We start from the raw sequence: 17,510 nt of genomic DNA, 5'->3' as shown, positions 1-17,510 counted from the left end.
TGATTAAATGCAATCCCCAAAATCCCATTCAGCTATTTTTCTAGAAATTTACAAGCTGATTTTAAAACTTATTTGGGAAGGCAAAATATCTACAATAGTCAAAACAATCTTTAAAACAAGGAGAAAGTTGAAGTACTCACACTACCTGAATTTAAGGCTTTGTATAAGCAACAGTAATCAAGACAATTGGCACTGGCAACAGAATAAGTAAATATATCACTGGAAAAAAATGGAAAGTTCATAAATAGTTCAACATATAATATTTTCATAAAGAGCACAAAGCAAATTACTGGGCAGAAGGTAATCTCTTTTTAACAAATGATTCTGGAATAATTGGGTAGCCACATAGAAGAAAATCCTAGACTACTATTTCATACAACATGCACACACAAAATCTAAGACGGATCATTGACCCAACCACAATTGTTAAAACTATAAAGCTACTAGAAGAATAGATGAAATAATATCTTTTATAACTTGTGGTATTCAGAGGTTTCTTAGAACACAGAAAGTATGAAACATTTAAAAAAGTTAATATAATTTACTTTATCAAAACTAAATACTTCTTTTTTTGAAAAAATATTAGCCAGGTATGTTGGCACATGCCTATAGTCCCAGCTACTCAGGAGGCTGAGGCAGAAGTATAGCTTCAATTCAGGAGTTTGAGTCCAGCCTGAGCAGCATAATGAGACTTCATCTCAAAATAAATAAATAAATAAATAAATAAATAAATAAATAAGCAAACACAGACAACATTAAGGGAATGAAAAGATAAGCTACAGATTGGATAATATATTTGCAACATGGAGCAGACAAATGATTTGTATTCAGAATAGAAAGAAAAAATTTCCATAACTCAAAAATAAATAAAAATCTACCCAGTAAGGCTAGGCAAAATCACTCAGAAGTACACTTCAGAAAATAAGACATATGAGTAGCCAATAAGAACATGAAAGGATGCCTAATATCATTGGTCATCAGGAAAATGAAAATTGAAATCATAATGAGATACTGCTACATTCCCACTAGGATTGTTTAAAAAAATGACAACATCAAATGTTGGAGAAGATATGAAATAATAAGAACTCTTTTACATTGCTGATGGGAGAGGAAAAGGATATGAATGGCTATAAGTTTAAAAACTATCAGTTTTTGTAAAGTTAAACATATATCTACATCATATATACATGTATAGACAGATATATACATGTATATATATGTACAAAGTAATTCCATCTGTAGGTAGTTATCCAAAAGAAATAAAAACATGTTCAAAAAAGACCTATGCGAGAATGTTCACAACAGCTTTATTGATTATAGCTAAAATGTGATAACATCTTAGATGTCTATCAATATAATTATGATAAACTATGGGATATTTGTGCAATGGAATACTACTCAGCAATAAAATTAATGATCAATAACATGGCTGAATCTAAAAAGTATTATTCTGAGTGAAATAAGCTAGACACAAAAAGTACATACTGAATGATTGAACTAATATGAAATTCTGCAACATAAAAACTAACCTAAAATGATAGAAATCAGATTAAGAGTTACTGGTGGTAGTACAGTTGACTAGGAGGGTTTGAGGAAATGTTCTTGGATAATGGAAATATTCTGCATCTTGATAGGGATGTGGGTAAGATGAGTATATTTATTTTACAAAACTGGCATCCTTAAGATGTAAGCATTTTACTTAATGTAAATTATACCCTCTATTAGTTTTCTGTTGCAACAGAGCAAATTACCACCACACACTTACTAACTTAAAAAAACACCCATTTATTATGTTACAGTTTCTGTAGGTCAGAAGTCCTGCACAGCATGACTGAGTTGTCTGTTCAGGAAATCACAAGGATAAAATCAAGGTGTCAGTTGGGTTGAGTTATCATCTGAAAAAAAAAAAAGCTTCCAAAATTATTGTTGGCAGAATTAAATTCACTGAGGTTGTTGGGCTCAAACCCTTCCTTATATTCCCCTGAATATCTGCCAGGGACTTCCGTCAACAAATAGAGGCTGTGTTCAGTACCTTGTCCCATGGGTTCTGTATTTCAGCAAAAGAGAACCTCCCTTGTGGGGAATCCGTCTTATATTTCCAATATATTTGACTTTCTTTTCTGCTGCCAGACAGATAAAAGTCTTAGCTATAAAAGGGATGATTTTATTAAGTCAGACCCACTCAGAAATCTTAAAACCAAATTATTTCATACTTTAATTACATCAGCAAATTACTTTAACAGCAGTACCTAAATTAGTATTGATTGAGTAATTAGGGACCAGGAATCTTGGGGCAGGAACATTTTAGAATGCTGTCTATAATATAACTGAATTAGAAATGAAGGAAGAATAGAAATATCTTTAGACAAACAACAATTGGGATGGGAGAATTTCTTACCAACCGTCTTTACTTTCATAAATATAAAAGGGAAATTTTCAGGGTGAAAAGAAATGATACCAGGTGGAAGCCTGAATCTGCAAGAAGGAAGAAACAACAGTAGAAGTGGTAACTATGACCTGGCAAGCTGGCTGAATAGGAACAGCTCCTGTCTGTGGCTCCCAGTGAGATTGATGCAGAAGGTGGGTGATTTCAACATTTCCAAGTGAGGTACACGACTCATCTCATTGTGATTGGTTGGAGAGTGGGTGCAGACCACAGAGGGTGAACCAAAGCAGGGTGGGGCATCGCCTCACCAGGGAAGTGCAATGGGTGGAGGGATTTCCCTTTCTCAGCCAAGGGAAGTCGTGAGAGACTGTGCCGGGAGGAACGGTACACTGCAGCCCAGATACTACATTTTTCCCTCTGTTTTCACAACCTGCAGACCAGGAGATTCCTTCTGGTGCCTGGCTCGATGGGCCCCACCCCCATGGAGCCCAGCAAGCTAATATCCACTGGCTCGAAATTCTTGCTGCTAGCACAGCAGTCTGAGGTTGACCTGGGATGCTTGAGATTAGTGGGGGGAAAGGTGTCTACCATTGCTGAGGCTTGAGTAGGTGGTTTTACCCTCAGAGTGTAAACAAAGTCACCAGGAAGTTCGAACTGGATGCAGCCCACCGCAGCTCAGCAAGGCTGCTGCCTCTCTAGATTCCTCCTCAGTGGGCAGGGCATCTCTGAAAAAAAGGCAGCAGCCCCAGTCAGGGTCTTATAGATAAAACCAGCATCTTCCTGGGACAGAGCACCTAGGGGAAGGGACAGCTGTTGGCACAGCTTCAGCAGGCTTAAATGTCCCTGCCTGACAGTGCTGGAGAGAAGCAGTTCTCCTAGCACAGCGTTTGAGCTCTGATAAGGGACAGACTGCCTCCTGAAGTGGGTCCCTGACCCTCATGTATCCTGACTGGGAGACATCTCCCAGTAGGGGCTGACAGACGCCTTATACAGGAGAGCTCTGGCTGGCATCTGGTGGCTGTCCCTCTGGGACATAGCTTCCAGAGGAAGGAACAGGAAGCAATCTTTGCTGTTCTACAGCCTCCACTGGTGATACCCAGGCAAACAGGGTCTGGAGTGACCTCCAGCAAACTCCAGCAGAACTGCAGCAGAGGGGCCTGACTGTTAGAAGAAAAACTAACAAACAGAAAGGAATAGGATCAACAACAACAAAAAGGATGTCCACACAGAAACCCCATCTGAAGGTCACCAACATCAAAAAACAAAGGTAGATAAATCCATGAAGATGGGTAGAAACCACAAAAAGCCTGAAAATTCCAAAAACCAGAACACCTCTACTCCTCCAAAGGATCACAACTTCTCACCAGCAAGGGAACAAAACTGGACAGAGAATGAGTTTGACTAATTGAGAGAAGAAGACTTCAGAAGGTGGGTAACAACAAACTCCTCTGAGCTACAGGAGCATGTTCAAACCCAATGCAAGGAAGCTAAGAACCTTGAAAAATGGTTAAAGAAATTGCTAACTAGAATAACCAGTTTAGAGAGGAAAATAAATGACCTGATGGAGCTGAAAAACAGCGTAAGAATTTCATGAAGCATACACAAGTATCAATAGCCAAAATGATCAAGTGGAAGAAAGGATATCAGAGATTGAAGATCAACTCAATGAAATAAACTGAGAAGACAAGATTAGAGAAAAAAGTGTGAAAAGCAATGAACAAAGCTGCCAAGAAATATGGGACTATGTGAAAAGACCAAATCTGTGTTTGATTGGTGTACCTGAAAGTGACAGGGAGAATGGAACCAAGTTGGAAAAAACTCTTCAGCATATTATCCAGGAGAACTTCCCCAACCTAGAAAGACAGGCCAACATTCAAATTCAGGAAATACAGAGAACACCACAAAGATACTCCTCAAGAAGAGCAACCCCAAGACACATAATCATCAGATTCACCAAGGTTGAAATGAAGGAAAAAATGTTAAGAGCAGCCAGAAAGAAAGGTCATGTTACCCACAAATGGAAGCCCATCAGACTAACTGATCTCTTGGCAGAAACTTTAAAAGCCAGAAGAGAGTGGGGGCCAATATTCAACATTCTTAAAGAAAGAAGTTTCTACCCAGAATTTCATATCCAGCCAAACTAAGCTTTGTAAGTGAACAAGAAATAAAATCCTTTACAGACAAGCAAATGCTGAGAGATTTTGTCACCACCAGTTCTGCCATACAAAAGCTCCTGAAGGAATTACTAAACATGGAAAGGAACAACTGGTACCAGCCACTGCAAAAACATACCAAATTTTAAAGACCATCAACAATATGAAGAAACTGCATCAACCAGCTGGCAAAATAACCAGCTAGCATCATAATGACAGGATCAAATCCACAAATAACAATATTAACATTAAATGTAAATGGGCTAAATGTCCAAATTAAAAGATGCAGGCTGGCAAATTGGATAAAGTCAAGACTCATTGATGTGCTGTATTCAGGAGACCCATCTCATGTGCAAGACACACATAGGCTCAAAATAAAGGGATGGAGGAATATTTACCAAACAAATGGAAACATAAAAAAAAGCAGGGGCTACAATCCTTGTCTCTGATAAAACTGACTTTAAACCAACAAAGATCAAAAGAGACAAACAAGGGCATTGCATAATGGTAAAGGGATCAATGTAACAAGAAAAGCTAACTATCCTAAATATATATGCACCTAATACAGGAGCACCTAGATTTATAAAACAAGTTCTTAGAGACCTACAAAGAGACTTAGACTCCCACACAATAATAGAGGAAGACTTTAATACCCCACTCTCAATATTAGACTGATCAATGAGACAGAAAATTAACAAGGATATTCAGGACTTGAACTCAGCTCTGGACCAAGCAGAACTAATAGACATCTACAGAACTCTGTACCCCAAATCAACAGAATATACATTCTTCTGAGCACCACATCGCACTTATTCTAAAATTGACCACATAATTGGAAGTAAAACACTCTTCAGCAAATGCGAAATAATGGAAATCATAACAAGCAGGCTCTCAGACCACAGTGCAAGCCAATTAGAACCCAGGATTAAGAAGCTCACTCAAAACAGCACAACTACATGGAAACTGAACAACCTGCTCCTGAATGACTACTGGGTAAATAATGAAATTAAGGTAGAAAAAAATAAGTTCTTTGAAATCAACGAGAACAAAGACACAACATATCAGAGTTTCTGGGACACATTTAAAGCAGTGTGTAGAGGGAAATTTATAGCACTAAATGCCCACAAAATAAAGCAGGAAAGATCTAAAATTGACATTCTAACATCAAAATTAAAAAAAACTAGAGAAGCAAGAGCAAAGAAATTCAAAAGCTAGCAGAAGACAAGAAATAACTAAGATCAGAGCAGAATTGAAGGAGATAGAGACACAAAAACCCTCAAAAAGACCAATGAATCCAGGAGCTATTTTTTTGAAAAGATCAACAAAATCAGTAGACCACTAGCCAGACTAATAAAGAAGAAAAGGAAGAAGAATCAAATAGAAATAATAAAAACATGATAAAGGTGTTATCACCACCAATCCCACAGAAATACAAAGTATCATCAGAGAATACTATAAACACCTCTACACAAATAAACTAGAAAATCTGGAAGAAATGGATAAATTCCTGAACACATACACCCTCCCAAGACTAAACCAAGAAAAAGTCAAATCCCTGAATAGACCAATAACAAGTTCTGAAATTGAGGCAGTAATTAATAGCCTACAAACCAAAAAAAGTTCAGGACCAGATGAATTCACAGCCAAATTCTACCAGAGGTACAAAGAGGTGCTGGTACCATTCCTTCTGAAATTATTCCAAACAATAGAAAAAGAGGGAATCCTCCCTAACTCATTTTGTGAGGTCAGCATCATCCTGATACCAAAACCTGGCAGAGACACAACAAAAAAAAGAAAATTTCAGACCAATATCCCTGATGAACATCGATGCAAACATCCTCAATAAAATACTGACAAACCAAATGCAGCAGCACTTCAAAAAGCTTATATACCACAATCAAGTCAGCTTCATCCCTGGGATGCAAGGCTGGTTCAACATACTCAAATCAATAAACATAATCAATCACATAAACACAACCAATGACAAAAACCACGATTATCTCAATAGATGCAGAAAGGCCTTTGACAAAATTCAACAGCCTTTCATGCTAAAATCTCTCAATAAACTAGGTATTGATGGAACACATCCCAAAATAATAAGAGCTACTTATGACAAACCCACAGCTAATATCAAACTGAATGGGCAAAAGCTAGTAGCATTCCCTTTGAAAACCAACACAAGACAAGGATGCCCTCTCTCACCACTCCTATTCAACATATTATTGGAAGTTCTGGCCAGGGCAATCAGGCAAGAGAAAGAAATAAAGGGTATTCAATTAGAAAAAGAGGAAGTCAAATTGTCTCTGTTTGCAGATGACATGATTGTATATTTAGAAAACCCCATCGTCTCAGCCCAAAATCTCCTTAAGCTGATAGGCAACCTCAGCAAAGTCTCAGGATACAAAATTAATGTGCAAAAATCACAAGCATTCCTATACACCAATAATAGACAAACAGAGAGCCAAATCATGAGTGAACTCCCATTCACAATTGCTACCAAGGGAATAAAATACCTAGGAATCCAACTTACAAGGGATGTGTAGGACCTCTTCAAGGAGAACTACAAACTACTGCTCAAGGAAATAAGAGAGGACATAAACAAGTTGAAAAGCATTCCATGCTCATGGATAGGAAGAATCAATTTGATGAAAATGGCCAGAATGACAAAAGTAATTTATAGACTCAATGTTATCCTCATCAAGCTACCATTGACTTTCTTCACAGAATTGGGAAAAAAAAGTCCTTTAAATTTCATATGGAAACAAAAAAGAGCCCACATAGCCAAGACAATCCTAAGCAAAAAAAAAACCTGCATGCATCATGCTACCTGACTTCAAACTATATTACAGGGCTAAAGTAACCAAAACAGTATGGCACTGGTACAAAAACAGATATATAGATCAATGGAGAGGCCTCAGAAATAACACCACACATCTAAAACCATCTGATCGCCGATAAACCTGACCAAAACAAGCAATGGGGAAAGGGTTCCCTATTTAATAAGTGGTTCAGGAAAACTGGCTAGCCATATGTAAAACGCTGAAATTGGATCCCTTCCTTACACATTATACAACAATTAACTGAAGATGGATTTAAGACCTAAACGTAAGACCTAAAACCATAAAAATCCTAGAAGAAAACCTAAGCAATACCATTCAGGAGTTAGGCATGGGCAAAGACTTCATGACTAAAACACCAAAAATAATGACAACAAAATCCAAAATTGACAAATGAGATCTAATTAAACTAAAGAGCTTCTGCACAGCAAAGGAAACTATCATCAGAATGAACAGGCAACCTACAGAATGGCAGAAAAAATTTGCAATATATCCATCTGACTAACGGTTAATATTGAGAATCTATAAATAACTTAAACAAATTTACAAGGAAAAATCAAACAACCCCATCAAAAAGCGGGTGAAGGATATGAACAGACAATTCCCAAGAGAAGACATTTTTTGCAGCCAAAACACATTTGACAAAATACTCATCATCACTGGTCATTAGACAAATGCAAATCAAAACCACAATGAGATACAATCTCACACCAGTTGGAATGGCGATCATTATAAAGATGCTGGAGAGGATGTGGAGAAATAGGAATGCTTTTACACTGTTGGTGGGAGTATAAATTAGTTCAACCATTGTGGAAGATTATTTTCAAATGCGTTAAAAAGGTTATGGACTTTTAAAATAAAAATAGTAAAGAAAAATAAAATATGAATTATCTAAAAGGAAAAATAATAAGAATGTATGATGGGCTTTACAACACATGTAGAAGAAAATTATATAATAACAATAGCATCAAGGGCTAGATGGGTTGAAAACAGAATTACACTGTTGTGAGTTTCTTACATTGATTGCAAAATAGTAGAATAGTAAATCAAGGTAGACTGTGATAAGTTAAGGATATATACATACTGTACATTTCTAGAGCAACCACTGAAAAACTGAACCAAAACTGTACATTGAAAAAGTCAATAGACAATATGAATTGATAAGGGGTGCAGCACACCAACATGGCACATGTATACATATGTAACAAACCTGCACATTGTGCACATGTACCCTAAAACTTAAAGTATAATAAAAAAAGAAAATATGAATTGAATTACTAACAAATTTTTGATTAATTAAAAAGAAGACTGCAAACTACTACAGCCATTATGGAAAGCAGTATAGAGATTCCTTAAAAATTAAAAATGGAACTACCATGTGATACGGCAATCCCACTACTGGGTATATATCCAAAGGAAATAAAATCAGTATTTTAAAGGTGTATCTGGGGGGTGGAGCCAAGATGGTCGAATAGGAACAGCTCCAGTCAACAGCTCCCAGCATGAGCGACACATAAGATGGGTGATTTCTGCATTTCCAACTGAAGTACTGGGTTCCTCTCACTGGGGAGTGTCAGACAGTGGGTGCAGGACAGTGGGTGCAGTGCACCAAGCCTGAGCCAAAGCAGGAAGTGCAAGGGGTCAGGGAATTCCCTTTCCTAGTGAAAGAAAGGAGTGACAGATGGCACCTAGAAAATCAGGTCACTCTCACCCTAATACTGCGCTTTTCCGATGGTCTTAGCAAACGGCACACCAGGAGATTATATCCTGTGCCTGGCTCAGGCGGTCCTATGCCCATGGAGCTTCGCTCATTGCTAGCACAGCAGTCTGAGATCAAACTGCAAGGTGGCAGCGAGGCTGGGGGAGGAGCACCCGCCATTGCGGAGGCTTGAGTAGGTAAATAAAGCAGCCAGGAAGCTCGAACTGGGTGGAGCCCACCGCAGCTCAAGGAGGCCTGCCTGCCTCTGTAGACTCCACCTCTGGGGGCAGGGCGTAGCCAAACAAAAGGCAGCAGAAAACGCTGCAGACTTAAATGTCCCTGTCTGACAGCTTTGAAGAGAGTAGTGGTTCTCTCAGCATGCAGCTGGAGATCTGAGAATGGACAGACTGCCTCCTGAAGTGGGTCCCTGATCCCCGAGTAACCTAACTGGGAAGCATCCCCAAGTAGGGGCAGACTGACAACTCAGATGGCTGGGTACTCCTCTGAGACAAAACTTCCAGAGGAATGATCAGGCAGCAACACTTGCTGTCCACCAATATCTGCTGTTCTGCAGCCTCTGCTGCTGATACCCAGGCAAACAGGGCCTGCAGTGGACCTCCAGCAAACTCCAACAGACCTGCAGCTGAGGGTCCTGACTGTTAGAAGGAAAACTAACAAACAGAAAGGACATCCACACCAAAATCCCATGTGTAGTTAACCATCATCAAAGACCAAAGGTAGATAAAACCACAAAGATGGGGGAAAAAAAGGGCAGAAAAACTGGAAACCCTGAAAATCAGAGACCTCTCCTCCACCAAAGGAACACAGCTCCTCACCAGCAACAGAACAAAGCTGGACGGAGAATGACTTTGACGAGTTGAGAGAAGAAGGCTTCAGATGATCAAACTACTCAGAGCTAAAGGAGGAAGTTCAAACCCATGGCAAAGAAGTTAAAAACCTTGAAAAAAAGTTAGATGAATGGCTAACTAAAATAACCAATGCAGATATGTTCTTAAAGGACCTGATGGAGCTGAAAACCATGGCACAAGAACTATGTGATGAATGCACAAGCCTCAGTAGCTGACTCGATCAACTGGAAGAAAGGGTATCAGTGATGGAAGATCAAATGAATGAAATGAAGTGAAAAGAGAAGTTTAGTGAAAAAAGAATAAAAAGAAATGAACAAAGCCTCCAAGAAATATGGGGCTATGTGAAAAGACCAAATCTACATCTGATTGGTGTACCTGAAGGTGACGGGGAGAAAGGAACCAAGTTGGAAAACACTCTGCAGGATATTATCCAGGAGAACTTCCCCAATCTAGCAAGGCAGGCCGATATTCAAACTCAGGAAATACAGAGAATGCCACAAAGATGTTCCTCGAGAAGAGCAACTCCAAGACACATAATTGTCAGATTCACCAAAGCTGAGATGAAGGAAAAAATGTTAAGGGCAGCCAGAGAGAAAGGTCGGGTTACACACAAAGGGAAGCCCATCAGATTAACAATGGATCTCTCAGCAGAAACTCTACAAGCCAGAAGAGAGTGGGAGTCAATATTCAACATTCATAAAGAAAAGAATTTTCAACCCAGAATTTCATATCCAGCCAAACTAAGCTTCATAAGTGAAGGAGAAATAAAATCCTTTACAGACAAGCAAATGCTGAGAGATTTTGTCACCACCAGGCCTGCCCTAAAAGAGCTCCTGAAGGAAGCACTAAACATAGAAAGGAACAACCGGTAGTAGCCACTGCAAAAACATGCCAAATTGTAAAGACCATCGATGCTAGGAAGAAACTGCATCAACTAACGAGCAAAATAACCAGCTATCATCTTAATGACAGGATCAAATTCACACATAACAATATTAACCTTAAATGTAAATGGGCTATATGCTCCAATTAAAAGACACAGACAGGCAAATTGGATAAAGAGTCGAGACCCCATCAGTGTGTTGTATTCAGGAGACCCATCTCACGTGTAGAGACACACATAGGCTCAAAATGAAGGGATGGAGGAAGATCTACCAAGCAAATGACAAACAAAAAAAGGCATGGGTTGCAATCCTAGTCTCTGAAAAAGCAAATTTTAAACCAACAAAGATCAAAAGAGACAAAGAAGGCCATTACATAATGGTAAAGGGATCAATTCAACAAGAAGAGCTAACTATTCTAAATATATATGCACCCAATATAGGAGCACCCAGATTCATAAAGCAAGTCCTTAGAGACCTACAAAGAGACTTAGACTCACACCCAATGATAATAGGAGACTCTAACACCCCCACTGTCAACATTAGACAGATCAATGAGACAGAAAGTTAAAAAGGATATCCAGGAATTGAACTCAGCTCTGCACCAAGCAGACCTAATAGACATCTACACAACTCTCCACCCAAAATCAACAGAATATACATTCTTTTCAGCACCACACCACACTTATTCCAAAATTGACCACATAGTTGGAAGTAAAGCACTCCTCAGCAAATGTGAAAGAAAAGAAATTATAACAAACTGTCTCTCAGACCACACTTCAATTAAACTAGAACTCAGGATTAAGAAACTCACTCAAAACTGCTCAACTACATGGAAACTGAACAACCTGCTCCTGAATGACTACTGGCTACATAACGAAATGAAGGCAGAAATAAAGATGTTCTTTGAAACCAATGAGAACAAAGACACAACATACCTGTGGGACACATCCAAAGCGGTGTGTACAGGGAAATTTATAGCACTAAATGCCCACAAGAGAAAGTAGAAAAGATCTAAAATTGACACCCTAACATCACAAATAAAAGAACTAGAGAAGCAAGAGCAAACACATTCAAAAGCTAGCAGAAGGCAAGAAATAACTAAGATCAGAGCAGAACTGAAGGAAGTAGAGACACAAAAAACCCTTCAAAAAATCAGTGAATCCAGGAGCTGGTTTTTTGAAAGGATCAACAAAATTGATAGACCACTAGCAAGATTAATAAAGAAGAAAAGAGAGAAGAATCAAATAGATGCAATAAAAAATGATAAAGGGGATATCACCACTGATCCCACAGAAATACAAACTACAATCAGAGAATACTACAAACACTTCTACACAAATAAACTAGAAAATCTAGAAGAAATGGATAAATTCCTCGACACATACACCCTCCCAAGACTAAACCAGGAAGAAGTTGAATCTCTGAATAGACAAATAACAGGCTCTGAAATTGAGGCAATAATTAATAGCTTACCAACCAAAAAAAGTCCAGGACCAGATGGATTCACAGCTGAATTCTACCAGAGGTACAAGGAGGAACTGGTACCATTCCTTCTGAAACTATTCCAATCAATAGAAAAAGAGGGAATCCTCCCTAACTCATTTTATGAGGCCAGCATCATCCTGATACCAAAGCCTGGCAGAGACACAACAAAAAAAGAGAATTTTAGACCAATATCCCTGATGAACATCGATGCCAAAATCCTCAGTAAAATACTGGCACACCGAATCCAGCAGCACATCAAAAAGCTTATCCACCATGATCAAGTGGGCTTCATTCCAGGGATGCAAGGCTGGTTCAACATATGCAAATCAATAAACGTAATCCAGCATATAAACAGAACCAAAGACAAAAACCACATGATTATCTCAATGGATGCAGAAAAGGCCTTTGACAAAATTCAACAACCCTTCATGCTAAAAACTCTCAATAAATTAGATATTTATGGGAAGTATATCAAAATAATAAGAGCTGTCTATGACAAACCCACAGCCAATATCATACTGAATGGGCAAAAACTGGAAGCATTCCCTTTGAAAACTGGCACAAGACAGGGATGACCTCTCTCACCACTCCAATTCAACATAGTGTTGGAAGTTCTGGCCAGGGTAATCAGACAGGAGAAGGAAATAAAGGGCATTCAATTAGGAAAAGAGGAAGTCAAATTGTCCCTGTTTGCAGATGACATGATTGTATACCTAGAAAACCCCATCGTCTCAGCCCAAATTCTCCTTAAGCTGATAGGTAACTTCAGCAAAGTCTTGGGATACAAAATCAATGTACAAAAATCACAAGCATTCTTATACACCAATAACAAACAGAGAGCCAAATCATGAGTGAACTCCCATTCACAATTGCTTCAAAGAGAATAAAATACCTAGGAATCCAACTTACAAGGGACATGAAAGACCTCTTCAAGGAGAACTACAAACCACTACTCGGTGAAATAAAAGAGGATACAAACAAATGGAAGAACACTCCATGCTCATGGGTAGGAAGAATCAATATCGTGAAAATGGCCATACTGCCCAAGGTAATTTATAGATTCAATGCCATCCCCATCAAGCTACCAATGACTTTCTTCACAGAATTGGAAAAAACTACTTTAAAGTTCATATGGAACCAAAAAAGAGCCCGCATTGCCAAGTCAATCCTAAGCCAAAAGAACAAAGCTGGAGGCATCACGCTACCTGACTTCAAACTATATAACAAGGCTACAGTAACCAAAACAGCATGTTACTGGACCAAAACAGAGATATAGATCAATGGAACAGAACAGAGCCCTCAGAAATAATGCCACATATCTACAACTATCTGATGTTTGACAAACCTGACAAAAACAAGAAATGGGGAAGGGATTCCCTATTTAATAAATGGTGCTGGGAAAACTGGCTAGCCATATGTAGAAAGCTGAAACTGGATCCCTTCCTTACACCTTATACAAAAATTAATTCAAGATGGATTAAAGACTTAAATGTTAGACCTAAAACCATAAAAACCCTAGAAGAAAACCTAGGCATTACCATTCAGGACATAGGCATGGGCAAGGACTTCATGTCTAAAACACCAAAAACAATGGCAACAAAAGCCAAAATTGACAAATGGGATCTCATTAAACTAAAGAGCTTCTGCACAGCAAAAGAAACTACCATCAGAGTGAACAGGCAACCTACAGAATGTGAGAAAATTTTTGCAATCTACTAATATGACAAAAGTCTAATATCCAGAATCTACAATGAACTCAAACAAATTTACAAGAAAGAAACAACCCCATCAAAAAGTGGGTGAAGGATATGAACAGACACTTCTCAAAAGAAGACATTTATACAGCCAAAAGACATGAAAAAATGCTCATCATCATTGGCCATCAGATAAATGCAAGTCAAAACCACAATGAGATACCATCTCACACCAGTTAGAATGGCGATCATTAAAAAGTCAGGAAACAACAGGTGCTGGAGAGGATGTGGAGAAATAGGAACACTTTTACACTGTTGGTGGGACCGTAAACTAGTTCAACCATTGTGGAAGTCAGTGTGGCAATTCCTCAGGGATCTAGAACTAGAAATACCATTTGACCCAGTCATCCCATTACTGGGTATATACCCAAAGGACTATAAATCATGCTGCTATAAAGACAGATGCACACGTATGTTTATTGCAGCACTATTCACAATAGCAAAGACTTGGAACCAACCCAAATGTCCAACAATGATAGACTGGATTAAGAAAATGTGGCACATATACACCATGGAATACTATGCAGCCATAAAAATGATGAGTTCATGTCCTTTGTAGGCACATGGATGAAGCTGGAAACGATCATTCTCAGAAAACTATCGCAAGGACAAAAAACCAAACACCACATGTTCTCACTCATAGGTGGGAATTGAACAATGAGAACACATGGACACAGGAAGGGGAACATCACACATCAGGGACTGTTGTGGGTTGGGGGAGAGGGGAGGGATTGCATTAGGAGGTATACTTAATGTTAAATGAAGAGTTAATGGGTGCAGCACACCAACATGGCACATGTATACATATGTAACAAACCTGCACGTTGTGCACATGTACCCTAAAACTTAAAGTATAATAAAAAAATAAAATAAAGGTGTATCTGCACTGCCATGTTTATTGCAGCACTATTCACCATAGCCAAGATATGAAATCAACCTGTGTTCATTAACAAATAAATGGATATAGAAAATGTGGTGTTGGTCTGGGATGGTGGCTCATGCCTGTAATCCCAGCACTTTGGGAGGCCAAGGCAGGTGGATCAGTTGAGGTCAGGAGTTTGAGACCAGTTTGGCCAATAGGATGAAATTCTGTCTCTACTAAAAATACAACAATTAGCAGGGCTGGGTGGCATGCACCTGTAATTCCAGCTGCTAGGGAGGCTGAGGCATGAGAAACAATAATGGCTTGAACTGAGGAAGTGGAGATTGCAGTGAGCTGACATCATGCCACTGCACTCCAGCCTGGGTGACAAAATGAGATTCTGTCTAAAAAAAAAAAAAAAAGAAAAAATACATACACACATTAGAATACTATTCAGCCATATAAAAGAATAAAAATCTTGTCGTTTGCAATGACATGGGTGAACCTGGGGAACACCAAGATAAGTGAAATAAGCCAGACACAGAAAGACAAATACTGCATGGTTTCACTTACATGTATAATCTTAATTTTTAAAACGCTGATATCACAGAGAATAGAACAGTGATTATCAAAGAATGGAGAGGGGATGGGGCAGGAGAAGATGGAAAGAAGTTGGTCAACAAGTACAAAGTTACAATTAAATATGAGGAATAAATTCCCGTGTTATATTGCACAGAAGTATGTCTACAGGTAACAGCAAAATATTTTTTTCCGACTTTTAAGTTCAGGGTTACATGTGCAGAATGTGCAGGTTTGTTACATAGGTAAACATGTGCCACAGTGGTTTGCTGCACAGATCATCCCATCACCTAGGTATTAAGGCCAGCGTCCATTAGCTATTCTTCCTGATGCTCTCCTTCCTCCCACCACCCACCCTCTGACAGACCCCCAGTGTGTCTTGTTCCCCAGGATGTGTCCATATGTTATTATTCAGCTCCCACTTGTACGTGAGAACATGGCATATTTGGTTTTCTGTCCCTGTGTTAGTTTGCTGAGGATAATGGCTTCTGACTCCATCCAAGGACATGATCTTGTTCCTTTCTGTGGCTGCATGTTATTACATGGTGTGTATGTACCACATTTATTTTTAATCCAGTCTTTCATTGATGGGCATTTGGGTTGATTCCATTTCTTGGCTATTGTAAATAGTGATTCAATGAACATACACTTGAATGTGTCTTTATAATAGAAAGATTTATATTTATTTGGGTATATACCCAGTAATGGGATTGCTGGGTCAAATGGTATTTCTGCCTCTAGGTCTTTGAGGAATAGCCATACTGTCTTCCACAATGGTTGAACTAATTTACACTCCCACCAACAGTGAAAAAGTGTTCCTTTTTTTTTTTTCCCACTGCCTTGCCAGCATCTGTTGTTTTTTGACTTTTTAATAGTAGCCATTTTGACTGGTGTGAGATGGTATTTCATTATGATTTTGATTTGCATTTCTCTAATGATCAATGATGTTTAGCTTTTTTTTGTATGATTGTTGTTGCATGTATGTCTTCTTTTGAGAAGTGTCTATTCAATGTCCTTTGCCAACACTTTAATGGGGTTGTTTGTTGTTTGCTTGGTGATTTGCTTAAGTACATTATAGATGCTGGATGGATAGATTGCAAAAATTTTCTCCCATTCTGTAGGTTGCCTGTTAATTCTGATGATAGTTTCTTTTGTTGTGCAGAAACTCTTTAGCTTAATTAGATCACATTTGTCACTTTTTGCTTTTGTTGTCATTGCTTTTCGCATCTTCATCATGAAATGTTCTCCTGTGCTTATGTCTTGAATGGTGTTGCCTAGATTTCTTGTAGAGTTTTCATAGTTTTGGATTTTACATGTAAATCTTTAATCTATTTTGAGTTGATTTTTGTATATGGTGTAAGGTGCCCAGTTTCTATTTTCTGCATATGGCTAACCAGTTATCCCAGCACCACTTATTAAATAGGGAATCATTTCTTCATTGCATGTTTTTGTCAGGTTTGTCAAAGATCAGATGGTTGTAGTTGTGCAGTCTTATTCTTAGGTTCTCTATTCTGTTCCATTGGTCTATGTGTATGTTCTTGTGCCAGTACCATGCTGTTTTCATTACTGAAGTCTTGTAATATAGTTTGAAGTCAGGTAATTTGATGCTTCTGGCTTTGTACTTTTGCTTAGAATTGTATTGGCTATTCAGGCTCCTTTTTGGTTCCATAGGAATTTTAAAATAGTTTTTTTTTTTAGTTATAGGAAGAATGTAGTAAGTAGTTTAATAGAAATGACATTGAATCTATAAATTGCTTTGGGCAGTGTGGCCATTTTAATAATATTGCTTCTTCCTAATCATGAGCATGGAAGATTTTTCCATTTGTTTGTGTTATATTTGATTTCTTTTTTTTTTTTTTTTTTTTTTGAGACGGAATCTCACTCTGTCACCCAGGTTGGAGTGCCGTGGCGTGATCTTGGCTTGCTGCAAGATCCACCTCCTAGGTTCATGCCATTCTCCTGCCTCAGCCTCTGAAGTAGCTGGGACTACAGGTGCCCGCCA

The sequence above is a fragment of the Pongo pygmaeus genome, chromosome X, assembly GCF_028885625.2.
Source record: "Pongo pygmaeus isolate AG05252 chromosome X, NHGRI_mPonPyg2-v2.0_pri, whole genome shotgun sequence".
Lineage (NCBI taxonomy): Eukaryota > Metazoa > Chordata > Mammalia > Primates > Hominidae > Pongo > Pongo pygmaeus.
This window is presented reverse-complemented; position numbering follows the sequence as displayed.